This window comes from Myotis lucifugus, unplaced genomic scaffold, assembly GCF_000147115.1.
Source record: "Myotis lucifugus unplaced genomic scaffold, Myoluc2.0 scaffold_180, whole genome shotgun sequence".
In the NCBI taxonomy this organism is placed as follows: Eukaryota; Metazoa; Chordata; class Mammalia; order Chiroptera; family Vespertilionidae; genus Myotis; species Myotis lucifugus.
This window is the reverse complement of record NW_005871228.1, coordinates 1,468,737-1,485,290: the sequence shown is the minus strand read 5'-3', so window position 1 is coordinate 1,485,290 and position 16,554 is coordinate 1,468,737. Positions and strand designations below refer to the sequence as shown.

Sequence of the window (16,554 nt, the reverse complement as noted above, 5' to 3'; positions counted from 1 at the left end):
CAAACTGGGAACATGAAGAAGGACTGGTCTCTCCTTGCCAATTTATGGTCCACCTAAAATTCTGCAACCAGGCAAGGAAATTGTCACACATTATATCAATGGATCTTGTGACAAGCTTGAGTGAAAAAGGGGATAATCCTGATTTAACAAATTAAGAAACTGACCGAGGAAGGTAATGCCCTTTATGTAAGGTCACTGTAAGCTGCTGGAGTTCAAATTCGAGTTTGATTTTAATGTCCATGCTATTTCACTATAGCATGCTGTTTCTGATCCAGAAATAAATTCTTTCCTATCTCTCCATTAATGAGATATCAGGAAAAGAAATGGTCTTAAATGTGTACTGCTTTACTCTCACAGTTGTGCTCTTACATCATCAGGAAATAGCACAGAAAAGTTCAGATCCTGCTCAATTCTCAGGAGAAAGTGCCAGAAAATATCTTCCCTTGGTGGAAACTCAAAGTCTGAGGCCCTGAGGCTCTTGGCACAAAGAGAGAATCACTCAACCTGTTCTCAGAACAAGAAACACCTTCTGAAGCCACTTTGCCACCTTTTGGAAATCCTGAAGACAGCTGTGAGGACTATCAGTTTGAGACGAATGCCCACCGAATTCTATATTTAGGTGCCGGTAAGCAATTCCCTGGTGTGTGAAACACTTCAGTGTAAGGTGAGACAGGAGCTGTGATTTTATTTCTAGGGATGATTGAAAAATACAGAACATCTTTCAAAAGGATCACTTTTATGCGAATGGACCACTTTGCATGGGTGGCAAAGATGCAGACATGGTCCCCAAGGAAGACATTTGTCTGACGAAGGTGGAGATCCAACTACTTCACCCATCTCCTGCCAAGCTTTGAAGAATTCCAGACTTCTAGATATAAAATGTGGACAAAGCCTGCAGAATCCTTATTAGTTAAACGAAAAAGCATACAGAGTGGTATTCAAAGCTTGGACAGGATGGATGGAGTATGGGTGGGGATAAGAAAGAATCTCCTTTTACTTTTTTGTCGTCCCCCCCCCCCATTTACTTTCTAAACAGACCTAATTAGTCAACTTTTAAAGTAAGACCTGTCATACTTTATTTTACTCACAATAATCATTTTCACTAACAGCAGTTCCTCCCAGCTCCTTAATTTCTCAGGTGATGCAGTGGAAAGAAGCCAGCATCTGAGTTATGGACATAGCATGGCACCTCGCCTACAACAGGCACTCAGTAAATGGCGGTATTGATTTTTATTTTAAAACTAGAGGCCTGGTGCACGAAATTCGTGCATGGGTAGGGTCCCTAGTCCTGGCCGGTGATTGGGGCTGATTGGGGCCTTCCTTCCCCCAGCTGCTGGCTGCCAGCTGGGGCCTTCCTTTGTTCCGCACCACCCCCTGGTGGTCAGCGCAGGTCATAGTGAGTGGTCAAACTCCCGTCAGTCGAACTCCCGAGGGTACAATTTGCATATTAGCCTTTTATTAGATAGGATGTTTAATAGAAGAGAGCTGCAATAAGAAAAGATGGTTTAAGCACCAGGGAACTTTCCAATGCTTGGGAAGATATTTTCCACATTGCGTGATTTCAGCTGGTAAAGGGTAAACTATTGGGCCTTTATCCGAGGTGTCCTCCTCTCAGAAACAATAGCCCCCAGTAGACTGAGCTCTTGCACCACACTATTCGGACTAGCATGGGAGAGATCTGAGAACTCTGACGGTGGTAACTGGGTCGTGATGGGCACACAGGTGGGTAACTGGCTTTACTGAGGGTCTGCACCAGAGAAGGAGACAAGAAGCTCTGCAAAGCCCCTTCTGGGGAAGATGTGTCATGTGATTCTTTCCTGAAGGAGTTACCATGGCACCTGCTGGGTTTGACCACTGAAGCCCTGCTACCCTGGCCATGGCTGACAGGACAGGGACCATCGTCCCAGCCAATTCAACCTCTTTAAGACTGGACGTGAGGAAGTTAATCAGGTGATTTTCATAAAATTCTGCCCAATAGGGGTCCTCCATATTTGAAGGTGGTCAATTCACACAATGTTGTATAAATATAGGGTGTCCCAAAAATGTAGACACACACTTTGAATAATTATAAAGACAGAGTTTATTAAAATACATTTCACTTTCCAAAACTGAGCTATCAGCTGTTAAAGTGCATATACATTTTTTTTGGGGACACTCTGTATTTACCTACCCTGGGCCAGGTACTCTTGTAAGTGCTAATCCTTCTTTTTTGAGAGCTTTATATTTGATTAGGAAGAAAAGACAAAACAAGTCTGCCAATAAATGAATAAGAATATTTCAGTTAGTGAAGAGTACTGTGAGAAAATAAGAAGGGAGTGGCTGGGCGAGGGGAGCAAATCTATTGTGCTGTCAGGAAAGCCCTCACTGCAGAGGTGACAGAAGAGCTGAGGCCTGCATGGTAAGAAGGAGATACTCCACACAAAGGAAGAAGCCATGCAGGGCAAGGCCCTCAGGTGGCAAAGGAACAGAAAGGGCCAGTGTGAGGAGCAGTGGGGAGGTAAGCAGGCCAGATCACATTCCACCTGGAGGTCATGGCAGGGCTCTGGAGTGCAGCCAAGAGACTAGGGGCGGGAGGTTAAGCAAGTAAGTACTATGACCTGAGTTAATATTTGGGAAGACTGTTCTGGCTGTCAGGTAGAGAATGGATGGCAGCATGGCAAAACGAGGGAGCAGAGAAACTGGAGGCTCTATAGCTGGTAATCCAGATGTGAGGTGACAGTGGCTTAGGCTAGGGTGGTGGCCAGCTCAGAGTGCATCGCCAAGGTGGCTGAGCACTGTGGCCTGAGCAGCAGTGGACTTCCACTCTATGCCTCCCATACTGCGCGGTGGATGCCCTGGTGTGCTGTCCTGATGCCCCCATCAGGACGGAGGCACATCCTGGCTGCTGCTGAGTTGCCCGGCATCCAAAGGGAGCTGTGTCAATTAAGGTTATGCCCCTTCCTGGGGGCCAGCCTACATCCAATGGTCAATGTGAGGGACATAATTCTAGGCCCTGTACCTCAATTCAGGACAACGGTGAAGGACCATGGGATCCAGAGGTCCCCGTGGGGTGGCTGAGGCTGGGATTGCAGCTGTATCACATTTCAACGTGTCCCTCTGCCTGACCCTGCTTCACTTCCTCCCTTCCAGGTGTTGTTCCTGAGAACACTCCTTGATAATAAACTTGCTGTATGCTAGTCTTTGTCTCAGAATCTGTTTCCTGAGAAACCCAACCCTAACACACTTGCCACCAAAGGTCACTGGGACTATATCTTTCCTGCAGCCTGAAGGAGCCTGAGTGACGAGGCTGTGGGGACAGAGGCAATGGTCTGAGTGAGGCCCACGCAGCAGCTGGACTGCTCCAGCTTCACGTGCTGGGCAGCTCAGCCAGGCCAGCTGCACTGGCTTTGGTTTCTTAAGCCCCAGCTCGAGCAGGGATTTTTTCTCTCTCCTCACTCATGTATCCTTTATGTATATATAGATGCCGTGACTCTCCTTAAGCTTCTGCCGTGTGCGATCCCAGGGCTATACTGAGGATCAATCCATGTGATGCATTAAATTCCAAAGTAATGGAGTCTGGTAACTCTGGCTGGGGTGGTGGCTGATATTTGTTGGCTCACAATCCATACTCACTCTGTATCCTCCTCTCTGTTGCAGGGGCCCAACACCCAGAAACCACATTTCCCAGAATCCCCTACCAGCTGGTTTCTACTTAGGTTCTGCTAATGAGAAGCATTCACGGGAAATTAGAAAGTATGCATAAGGGAAATCTATTTTTTTCCCCTGCTGTGGTTGCAGCAGCAAAAGCAGAGCGACTGCAGGTGTCTGTGGGCCCAGGCAGCCCTGCACTGTCAATGTGGGGGTGCTCCTGGCTGCCTGTTCAGTGGCCAGTGGCGGTGGGGGAGGGGGGTTCCCAGAACAGCAGGAGGGTGGTTGCATTAACCTGAGAGATCGGTGTGCAGAGGCAATGGCAACACTATGCCCCTTTTTGTGCCTTCAGCCCAGGGACTTGGCTGTTTCTGTGAATACGTATCTCCAGTGACAGCACCGACCTGTTTTGCTCCTCCATCCCTTCCAACAAAGTTGCAACCAGTTTCCTGTCTTAAATCTCCCTATGAAATGCCTGACTTGGTTTTTATTTTCTTGTCTGCATATTGATTGCTCATGGATTCTAACTTCCGAGGAGCTTATAAGAATGACCATGGAGCTCATCTGGAATGAAAATAAAATAATGGAGGTAAAATCCCAGGTGGAAAATTTATAAGGATTTTTGTTCTCCTGAAAAAGATATTGCTAATACCAGGGAAAGCAGTCTGATTCAAACTAACAGCTCGGGTTGAAGCGGGAGCCGTAAAGCTGCATTTCTTTTTCAGAGAAATCTTCAGAATGCATAAGGTAATGTGGAAAAAAACTAAGTTGCAGCATTTGCCAGACAAGAGTAAATATTGGCATCAGTATGACCTTGGACAGTCATTGAGTGTTTCTGAGCATCAATTCTCCTATTTGAAAAATAGTAAGAACAATACTTGCTCCTCAGGATTGTTTGTGAGAATTAAAGTAGGCAATTATGAAAAGGGCATAAGCCAGGACTGGCACATAATAAAGAGTAACTATTATAATTCCTCCAGGTAATGTGAGTTGGAAAAATTCCACCCGATGTCCGTTCAGAATCCCCAGAAAAATCAGTGGAGAGTAGAATGTACTCCAAGGATTCCAGCAGCCAGTAGGATTCAGCAGCCTCCTCTTAGAAAAAGTAATTGTTTTCATTGTTCATCTTTACTGTTTCATTACTAAGCATGAGTAAATTTCACTCCAACGACAGTTTATGAATTGTATGGGTCAAGCCCCATGTTGGTCTCTTTCAATTTCACAGTGGAGGGCAGAGATGTCCTGCCCTGAAATGATCTGATGTCCGGCTGGAGCTGGAGGCTAGACAGAGTGAGGACTCACTTCGTTCAGCCTAGTTGCCTGGAGCTCTGGGCCCACTGAGGGACACAGTCTCTGCAGATCACTGCAAATTTATTTAGGGAAGGATCTCATTCCCTAACTGCACTCTTGTCTCTGGGCAGTTGCATTTGTCTTCAGGAGGTGTGAGCATGCATGCTTATCCGAATGTTTGATTTATGCTATGGGTAAATAAGATGTGCCCTGACATGTCATTCAGGCAGCCAACTATCTAAGGAAATGGAAGGGCTATCTGTGTGGATGATCTGAGCCTACCTTGGACCATTCTGCTGCCAACCCTCCACCTAGAACCACACTGACCTCAAATGAATAATGGGGACTTTGAGAGAACACTGGGCTTAGCTGGTCAGATTTTCCATAAAGGGTAGAGATCATGTGGGCTTGAAGAAGAAGGTGCTCTTTCTTTCCTAAGGGATGACAGGACTTAAAGAGAAATGCCAAATAATTGGGTACAACCTCACACATATTCTGCAAAGGTGAAAAATACTCTTTTTCCTGCATGTCCACTTGGGCTATAGGGAAAAGTCATAGTTTGTATAATTTAAAATATTTTCTTACACTGATAGGCCCAAGTCTTGAGGAAAGTTTTATCTACCCATTAAGTCTTGAGCAATGGGTTTGCAGGGAATTAAGAGAAGGGGCAGGATGGGAAGTGTGGTCTGCCCTACTGTCATCCTTCTGCTGATCAGCATGGGTACAGTGGAGAGGAGTGGGGACCAAGAGGAGATGGCTGGATGGATGGCCCAAGAGTGGCGGGACCAACTCCCTCTCCTTTCAGTAATAATACAAGAGTTAGGCTTGCTTAGAATAGCAAAATATTAAAAATGAAGGAAATGTCCAAGAAATAGGGTAATAGTGAAGTAAGCTGTGATAGACACGTGATGAAATATTATGACACATGCATAACCAGCACTATTGAGCATCTAACACATGCTGGGCATGTCAGATAGGCATCAGATAAAGAGTGGGCAAAATCAATGTTTCTAGATTGCATGGAGCTTTCAATCTGATGGGCAATGTAGACATTAAGTAACAAATACACCAATAGATATACAATTATAAACTATAATAAGTGTTATAAAGGGAAAAAAGGGTATAAGAACGAACTACAACAAGACCCCAATTTAGACTGGAGGGTGTCAAGGAGGGCTTTTCTGGGAGGTGGCATTTGCACTGAGACCTGCAGGATCAGCTAAGAGTGATAGGGAGAGCATCCTGGGAAGAGGGACTTGCAAGTATAAAGGTCCTGAGACAGGAAAGAGATTGGGAAATCAGAGGAGCTGAGACAATGAAAGTGGTTACTTGAGGAGGAAATGAGCAGGAAATGTGATTAGCAAGGTGGGCAGGTGCAAGACCATGCAGAGCCTAATGGGCTGTATCAAGGGTGCTGGGATTAATTTTGAATGCAAGGGGCATGGGCCACTGAAAGGTTTTAAACAAGGGCGACTTGATCTAAATTACACAGACTTGAACATTATAATTATAAAAGACTGGAAAAAGTGATGACCTGATTGTGTCAGATACTGGCTAGTAGTTCACCAAATCCATTTCCTTTTCCTCCTGAGCCCATGGTTAGACTGCATTTTCTAGCCTCCCTCATAGTCAGGTATGGCCATGTGACAGTTACAGCCAATGGAATGTGAAATGGGGAGAGGTTGGTCAAAGGGTATAAACTTCCAGTTTTGTAGGATGAGTAAATTCTGGGGATATAATGTACATCGTGGTGACTACAGTTAACAATACTATAATGTATACCTAAAATTTGCTAAGAGGATAGATGTTAAGTGTACTTACCTAAAAAAGAAAAAAAAAGGAAAGAAAGAAAATGATAACTCTGTGGGGTAATGGGTGTGTTATTTAGCTTAATTGTGTTGATCATTTTATAATGTATGCATATATCAAATCATTAAGTTGTATACCTTAAATATATTCAATTTCTATTGCATACCTCAGTAAAGCTAAAAAACGCTATTTTTGGCTGGTGCATGGAAAATGGATGGGCACAAGGACAAGCTGGAGGCAAGGAAGCCAGCTATAAGCTGCTGTGGAATCCAAGGGAGAGTTGAGGGTGACATGATGGAGAAGAATCCATGATTCAAAAGATGGGAAGGAGGTGAAATCGACAGGGCTTAGAGATGGCCCAAATGTGAGGGCTGAGGAAGGTGGAGAAGCGGAGAATAGCTTTTCGGTTTTGGCAGATAGATAGATGGTGGTGCCATTCCTCACCTGCACAGTCAGCAGAGGGGAGCTGGCTGGACCAGTGAGTGGGGTCTTTGCCCAGGTTCCTGAGTGGGTGGCTGAGCCAAGGGGGCCTTGTAGCTCTAAAGCCATTCATCATGAGGCCCCCTCGAGGCTTTTTGCCCCTACCTCCAACCTCCCTTCTTTTCTGGCCTTTTGCAGATGCTAGCATCCCCATGATTAGAAATATTTAATTTTGCTTTACTGTATGTTCTATTTTTGTTAAATAGATTAGTCTCCACCAGGAAAACCAAATTGCTGACCGGTCCAGCTAAAAGTCTGAGACATGCAATTTGCAATCTGTTGGAATCTTCACTTTAAGCTGGGGGGAGAGGGGGCAGGGATGCAGATTGACAGGGAGGGTGGGCAGGGCTCAAAGGAGACAGCTGGTACAGCAATCAGTGGTCCAGGTGTGAGGCCAGGGGGCTCAGCTGAAGAGTGACCAGGCAGAAAGAAAGGCAGAGAGCAGAAAAAATATTAAAGGGAAAATTGCAGGACTTGGGGACTCATAGATAGGTGATTCAGAAAGGATACTGTATTGGGAGGTGGACCTATGGGTTCTAGCCTGGGATCCCCTAGCTCTTTGGTTGCAGTCTCTCCTAGTGTGTCAGGAGATAAAGTTTATACTATCTGAAAGCCAGGCTCAGAATAGTCTTGCGTAGGAAGGAACCTTGACTAGTCTCCTGGATAGAAGGTAAGATCCTCAGTATATACCTCAGCAGGCAGGAGTCAGGGCAGTCAGGGGAGAAAATAAGAGGCAGTTTTTTTTCTCCTGTACAGAAGGACAAGTGGGAGGTGGGGAGACCACAGGAGAACTGGCCCCTAAAAGATGGTGGGGTGAAAAAAAGAAAAAAATGGATGGTGGGATGGCAGAGGATGAACTTGATCTGGAGTAAGTAATGTCCAACTTGAAGTTATTCAAATGACATTCTCTGGTACAGATTTCCCTCCACCTGTCCCCCCAAATCTTCACTGGAACCCCTCACAAGTCCTCATCATAGGGAAGGGCTTCTTGATCATAATCAGTGTGGCCCAGAGCTGAGGAAAACCAGGGATCGTGGGATGTCCAAATCCTGAATGAGTTCAGCAGAAGCAGGACCATGAGAGTGTGAGGCCCTGGGAATGTGAAGGAATCTTGAGTATGGGTGGGTATCCTAGAACTAAGGACCTGAGAACAGAGCTTCCTGACAAACTTCCCAAGCTCCCAGTGGCTGACGACAGGTGACACACAGATGCTGGGATTTGGCAGGAGGCTCTCCAAATCTTGACTGTGTCTTGGTTTCTCAATCTGTAAAATGGGGATTGTGTGTGAATTGCATCTGCACACATGACTGCATATGTATGTAGCAGGGCAAGGGCAAGGACTACTGATGTCACAATCTCCCAGGCTCCTCCCAGCCCTCATGACCCTCAGCTCTGAGCCCCGATGAGTCACCACTCTCATCTCCCACCTTGGAAACAGCGGACTGAGCTGGCAGGCAGGTGTCCCTGGCACGGCTGATTGAAAACCTATTCTCCCTTTTGGCTCCGCTCCCCCACTAGAAACCCAGATGGCTCACAGGCGGTTGGGGACTATTCATTTGGGCTAAACCTAAAAATCTTCCATCAAGTAAAAAATCTTCCATTAATTCTCCTGGGAAGGAAAGAGACAGGAGTCAGCAGAGGAGAAAACAGACAGGGAGAGAAAGGCTGCTGTGTTGATAGCCTGACTGGTTGTCTCAGGCTGCTGAGGGTCAGAGTGAAGGCTATGAAATGCCAGGAATGGACTAGCAGCAAACACATTGGGTGTCTTACACTGTTTTCAGGGCTGGAGTGGGGCTAGCTAAAGCTAGTGAAATAGATCTTGGAACCCCTTTGGGTAAGATGGGGTCTCCCTTCTCCCAGCCCATCACTAGCCTGGGCTTGAAGGGGTCCTCACTCCCATCCACAGTGGCTCTCCTAAGACCTCTGCTCAAGTTATGGGTCCTGATGGTAAAGTCAAGAGTCATAATTCCTTATATTTATAGGATTTTCACCTTGTTTATAACTAGTGAACACTTATTTTTCTTGCTCAGCAACTGACCCCCCATGTGGATAATAACATGAGTATCCTGATTTTAATGTAGAGATTATGTCAGTCAGGGTCTGTGATAGCCACGCTCTGAGATGGCCACAGTGATTCTCACCTCTTGGTAATCACAGCCTTGGACAGTCCTCTCCCATGCTGAATAGGGCTGGCTTGTAAACAGTGGGATGTTACGGAAGCGGCAGAGTGAGATTTCTAAGACCAGATCCCACAGAGACACTGTAGCTTCAGCCTGGCTTCCGCTGGATCAGGCATGCTGGTGGAAGCCATCACCATCTCATGACACCTGAGCAGTCCTATGGAGAGGTCCATGTGGGGAGGAACTGAGCCCTTCTGCCAACAGCCAGCACTGACTTGCCAGCCACTTGGGTGAACCATCTTGGAAGCACATCTCCGCCCCAGTAAGCTTCAGGAGACTGCAGTCCCACTGCCATCTTGCCTGCCTATACATGAGAGACCCTCAAGCCAGAACCTTCCAGCTAAGTCACTCCTCAATTCCTGACCCACAGGAAATATGTGAGATAATAAAAGTCTTCTGTCGCTTTAAGCTACTACACTTTGGGATAATTTGTTATGAAGTAATGAAAAATGAATACTGGGTCACAGGAGGCAACAGAATTCACCCTGGGTGATACCAAAGAAGAGACATCCTTAAGAACTACTTACAGAGTGGGGTCAGAATAAGAGAGCAAATAAGGGAAGGTGATGTGCCCACAGACTAGAGGTGGCAGGAGCTGTTACATACCCCAGAGCAAAGGAGCAAAGGGAGAAATAGTGTCCTCAGAGCTTCCTAAGAGTGGGAGACACAAAGGAGGAGCCACAGCCATGGAGGGAGGGGCACAGCTATTTCAGGAGATGCAGTACCAAAGCAGGGCAGGTGCTACACCATGAGGGACCTCTCTCCTCTTGGCCTCCAATTTCCTGCCTGTACCCCCCACTGGCCAAACCCAACCAGAAGCCTGAAGACAGTGGATCCCAAGTGATGTCAACTATAGGATTATCCTCTCAGGGCACAAAGGGCAGAAAATGGATCTGTGGGAGGATAGAACAGAAGAGAGAAAACCAACACAGAGATCTACCTGGCCCTACTCTCAGCCTTTTTCTTTGAGGCTGAACCTCTGCAGGACTGGATCACATGACTTAGACTAAACCAATCAATGCAACCTATGCTCTAGCTACAGTGATTGGTTCAGAGATGAGCACATGACCCAAGTCAGCCAATCAAGGCAAAGAGGACACATTTCCAGGGATTTTGTTGGTGCTAGGGGGGAAACGGGCTCCCTATTTTGCTGGACTTGGTGCTGTGATGATGGGACCAGAGACAACTGTGAAGAGGCCGAGAATGGAGCTGGCACAGGTGAAAGCAGACCCAGGGGGTGGAGAGATGGAGAAGCCTCACCCTGAAGAGCACTGTTATCTTTGATTAAGTACGGTTTTCTATTACTTGCAGCAGAAGCAACCTGGATGGAACACTCTCACCTACAGCCTTGATAATCCTTGTGGCAACTCTTTGGGTAGTCTGGGCAGAGATCATTAATTCCATTTTACAAGTGAAGAAAATTAGGTTCAGTTCTCTTTATCACTTGACAACCAGTTCATTTATATTCAAAATTAAGTTCACCATACTAGCCTAGGTTTTTCATGTATATTTTGTGTGCACATTGTGTGGTTTTAGATTTCTGACTTCTGTTTCGGTGGCCTTGATGTATATGTGCCTGTTATTTAAAGCTACTTCAAACTCTCTTTAGAAATAGGTGGCACTCAATTACTCATTTTGATCAAATAAGCAAACAAGTCATGGTGGTGAGGAAGATTTTACAAGGCCAAATCTTCCTCATCTCACAGGCAATGGGTCTGTGGCTGGAAGGTAGGACTGAAGCAGGTTGTCCCAAATGGGAAAGGTCCTCCTTTCAGAACTTCTTTTTCTTTCGTACTTTCCTCTTTTTCCGGCTTCCCCATTGAACTGACACACCTTGAGGGGCTGTGTGAGGCCCTTTAGTGGGCAGATGCACATAGCCTGATAAGGACAGGCCGCTCACTTGGTGGCTCCTAGGGAGTTTGGAACAAAGCAGGGGCATTTTCAATCTGGCAGGGGAGGCAAGAAGGAAGACATCTTCTCCTGGCTCCTGACTTGGTCAAAGTCCTTTCAGTGGCTTACGACGATTGATGCAAACTGGCCCCTGACTTCCCTGGTGGTTTCTCTAACTTTTCTTCCCCCCATGACACTGTTCCGGCCATGCTGGCCTCCGTGCAGTTCCCTCACACTCCAGCTTCTTTGCTTCTTGTTAATTTTTTATTCGATGTCAGATCTTTCATTGGATACTCAATTTTTAAAAGCAGTCCTTTAACTATTCTTAAGCTACTTGGAATACGTCTGACCCTTTGAGGCTTGCTTTCAAACTCTGTTTGGTGGGACCAGAGCTACTTTTAGTATAGGGTTAATTTTAACCCCACCCCTGGGACACTAACTATCCTTTCCCCATGTATCACAAACATTTCCCACCCTGGCTGGTGGGAACATAAACGATTCCTGGCCCTGCTCTCGGGATCCTTTTGGCTGTTCCTTTCTGCTGGCTCTTTCCGTGGTCTCAGGTGGTTCCCTCATTACACAGCAGGTGTAACTGAGACTTGCGGGGTCCCCTTTGCAGCTCTCCACTCCTCTCCCCTCTCTATGCAGCTCTCTCCTGTTTGCCACTCTGCCTGCAAATTCTGGCCTCCTTGGTCTCTCTAAATCCAAATTCTTGACTCTTTCTCCTCAATTCTGGCAATATTGCTGGGCCCTGTCTGGGCTCCCCACCTCCTTCCTGTGCTGGGCAATCATAAGGCTCATGTCCTTTGTGCCCCTTCTCTCAGGGGTCATATTCCTCTGCTGTCTCAGAAAAACTGTTGTTTCACATAATTTGACTGGTTTTTTAGTTGTTTAAGGCAGGAGGGTAAATGCAGTCCCTGTTACTCCTCTATCTTGGCCAGAGCTCCTCTGACCCCAAATGCTCCAGACACTGACATGAAGCTTTGCATGGCTGCCCATCTGCCTGGACCACTCTTTCCTGGTCATCGCATGGTTCACTCTCTCACCTCCTTCAAGACTTTCTTAAACACGACCTTCCCAGTGAGGCCTCCTTTGGCCATCCTGTTTAACACTCCCCACTGTTCCTCCTCCATTGGTGGCATTTCCTATCCTCCTTCCCTTCCTCACATTCCCTTCCCCACCTTTTGAGTAGCAACCATTGCCTTCTAACATATTTATAATTTCCCTATTTAACATGTCCATTTTTGACTGTTTGCCCCTTGCACAAGAGCAGGGGTGTGGAACCTTTTTTCTGCCAAGGGCTATTTGGATATTTATAACATCATGCACAGGTCAGACGAAAGTATCAACGTAAACATTTGGTCAAACATTTCATTCACTAACTCTGAATGCTGTGGTGGGGCTACACGAAATGATTTCTTGAGCCTTATGCAGCCTGAGGCTGCACTAGATAGTAAATTCTCTGCAGGAAGGAACTTCTGATTGCTGCATCCCTTGCTCCCAATACAGTAGTTGGCCCATAGTAAGTTCTCAAAAATTATTCACTGAATGAATAAATGACAGAAAATATAACAGGAAAAGACCCTATGAAGGTTGGAAACTATGATGCATGTGTGGGAGAGCAGCTTGTGTCCCTTCTATGTGAAGAGCAGCATGAGTAGAAATAGCTGGACACACAGATTATAGCCTGGAGATGGAGCTCCTAAAATGCCAGGATTATCCTGTGGTTATTGGTGAGCCATGGAAGGTTTTGAATAAGGAATAACATGGCCAGAGATCATTTAGGGAGAATAATCTGATAAAAGTGAGGGTCAGGGCAAATGAGCAGCAGAGGGCAGAGAGAAGAGAGGCGGCATTTGGGATTTCATAGAGTCAGCAGGACTTGGCACGCTGGGGCAGAAGACAAGATGACACCCGTATAAAGCAATGGTTAGTGTGACAGAGTAAACTTAGTTCCAAAGGATTCCATGGAGGGAGGTGGGGTTGTGGGCAGAAGTATAAAAACCCCCATAGGCATTAGAGGCGGCTGACATCTGGTCTGAAACCTGGACCCTGACATGGTCCACCTTGTGAACCTGGGCACAGTTCACACGCCCCACCCTGTGAACTCAGGCTGGTTACTCAGCTTCTTGAGCTTTGATTTCTTCTTCTATAAACTGGCATAATCATATCTCCTTCACAGGCAGGGCTTGCTCCCAGGAAATTCAGGACTCCGGGGACTTTGTCAGTGTTGGTTCTCATCTTAGAAATCTTTTCTCTTTCACTACTTCAGAGTCACAAGAGGCCTCAGACATCTGAGAGTGGCTTCTCTGACCAAATGATTTCACAGATGATATTTCCAGGCAATACCATCTGGATCCTATGGATGAACTGAGGCACAAAGCTCAGCCAGCTGAGGTCCACTGAGGTCCAACGGGGAGACGTATGATAAATCACTGCCTGTTATGGTTACTACTATTCATAAAAGTTGGTGTGGGAAGCATGAGCCCAAGGAGAAGACACCAAGCTGAACATCTGCTATAAACCCCATTGCAGTGGGGGTGGGTAAGGGAAATAGGACACGTTTCCCTTACACTGGAGTTTAGAACCTCAGGATACTCTGTTAATTCCCAAGATAGCTTTCCAGAGGCTAAGGTCATTAAACATGGATTACTGAGGCAACTCTTCATTAGATAGCTGATAGAATTACTAGATTTGAGGATGAAGAGCGAGTTTTTTGGCATACTGCCAAAAGCATTGCAGAGCCCACATGTACTGCAGGGGCCCTGCCAACTCACTGAAAGGGAATTGACAGTGGTTATGGGGATTAACTATCTCCACATATGGCTTACTAAAGATCCCGTGTGCTTGAGAGAGAATCTAGGTCACTGATTTATTACATACTGTGGGTCTGTATGTAGGCGCGCGCACACACACACACACACACACACACACACACACACACAATTCTTGCATGCTTCATACATTTACACTAAGAGTCTACTAGAGTCAGTCTAGAGCTGGCCAATCACAACAGTAGTTAATCATATGCACCTCGAGGCCTCAAACCTCAAGTGTTTTTCAAGCAGGCCTATATCCTATATTAGGCAACATTATCATCCTACATATTTTTTCTACATATTCAAGATTAAATTACATAATATACCCTCAGTTAACTGGACTCCAACCAGTGGCAATTCCATCAGTAGAGCTTTGGTATTGAGGAGAAAGAAGACTGGAAACCGAGGCCCAGTGTGGCCAGGAAACACTCAGGGCCTCTCTAGCATCTACTTCAACGTTCTCCCTTCCCTGCCCATTCACTTCTAAATGAGGAACAGGGTCCATCTAAGAATGTGACAGAAAGGGGAGGAGTGTTAATATTGACTGAGAGCCCACATGTGCCAGGAACTGTCAGATAGGGATGGGTCAGTTAATCCTCATGGTAACCCTATGAAGCAAGTATTACTATATCCTATTGTACAGATGGGAAAACTAAGGCTGAAGGATTACCTGCTAAAGTATCTTGGCTAGTAAGAGCCAAGACTGGACTAAAATCCAGGTCTTTTAAAGTTAATACTTTTCAAGTCTTCCTGTTTTGTTTCATTTTTAAATTGAGACCTAAAGTAACATATATTCACCGTAGAACATTTAGAAAGGATAAATAAGCAAAGAGAAAGGACTCTGTCCAGAGACAAGCACTGTTAACATGTTGGAGTGCATTCTTCTAGTCTACAAAGTTTTACATTTTAATCAAAAGTGGGAATTTATCATACAAGTCTCTGTAACCTACGCTTTTATCATCAACAATGTATTATAAACAATCTTCTATGCCATTAGATATTATTCTATAACAATTTTTTAATGGTTGCCAACAATTTCACTGTATGGGTGCATCAAAATTTATTTAGCTAAGAGCAGGCTTTGGACGTTTAGGTTATTCCCAGTTTTCCCCCTGCCCCACTAAGACAGACCATGTTGCCATGAACTCCTCAATCGGCCATGTTTTTGACCATATTGCAATTGCTTCCTGAGGAAAACTTCCTAGAAGTACAGTCTTTTTAGGTCCAAGGGGATGGGATGTAATACTCCTCCGATGGGACAACACACCAGGAGGTTTCCTTAATGTTGTAACGTCATTTGCAGACAGGCTGAAGAGGGTCTGGCCACATGTCCCGTCTGCCTCCCCACACCTGTGAATGCCCAGAGGCTCAAATCAGATTTGTCCTGCACATGCTTATTCCCTGCTTTTATTGAGCATTTGGCAAACATCTTTCTAGACCTAATCTTTGCCTCTGCACACATGGAGTATTTTTCTGTGAATTAAGAAGGTTGACTGCACCATCCAGTTCTCCCTGGGCCACCATGCAAATTTTCAGATGTACAGATGTTAAACTGTACAGAACACTATAAAGTCTAGAGATTCATTTGTTTAATTTACTGTAATAATATTCACAGTGTATATAACTTGAGAAACATTCAGTTCAAAATGGGAAGTAATAGCATTAGGAGTATACCCTTGATCACCCCCTTTTCTATCATAACTGGTAAAAAAAACCAGGCCTTATGATTTTTCTCCTGCAATGTGCCTTGAATTCACCTGCTTCTCTCTCTGTGCACTTACTGCCCTGGTTGGTACCAACATCCCTGCTGCTTCTCTTGCTTCCTTCTCATCTGTTCTCTTCCTCTGCAACTAGGGAAATATGCCTAAAAACAGCAGTCTGCTCCCTTACTAGGCATCCTTCCATGGGATCCCACTGGTTTTAGAATAACAGGTGGGACATGCTCTGGCCTCCACCGACCCCTCTCCCCTCTCCCCAGGCTCATCCCATCCACTCTCTCTGCTCCAGCCACACTGGCTTTATTTTGCCTTCTCAAATGTGCCACACTTCCTCTCACCCCAGGACCTTTGCATGTGCGCCTCCCTTTCCCAGGCATGCCCTTCTGTCCTTTTGCCTATTAGCTTCTATTCATTCTTCGATCTCAACCTCTTCAGGGAAGTCTTTTCTGATCCCCAGCCTAGGTCAGGCCTCCATACTATATGTCCTCAACACACCTGTAACTTTATTTCAGAGCACTTATCACAATTAACATTTAAATAGTTATTCAGGTGATTATCTATTTACTGTCTGTTTCCTCCTGGGTACAAGGACTACAGTTGCCTTTCTCAATGCTATGTCCATAGCATACCCCTCTCCATGCCTCTCATACGGCAGGTGGTACACATATAAGTAGAAGAAATGAATGAGCAAAGAGAACCAGCTACTTCTCTCAGTTGTGCCAGGTTTTTACGTTGTGGTCT

At 45.7% G+C, this 16,554-nt stretch overlaps 1 protein-coding gene across 1 annotated transcript in view; it reads right to left on the bottom strand.

Moving 5' to 3' along the window:
* The window catches only part of GABBR2 (gamma-aminobutyric acid type B receptor subunit 2), a 324,860-nt gene that overhangs the window by 90,240 nt on the left and 218,066 nt on the right, over positions 1 to 16,554 (bottom strand). The window lies entirely within an intron of this gene.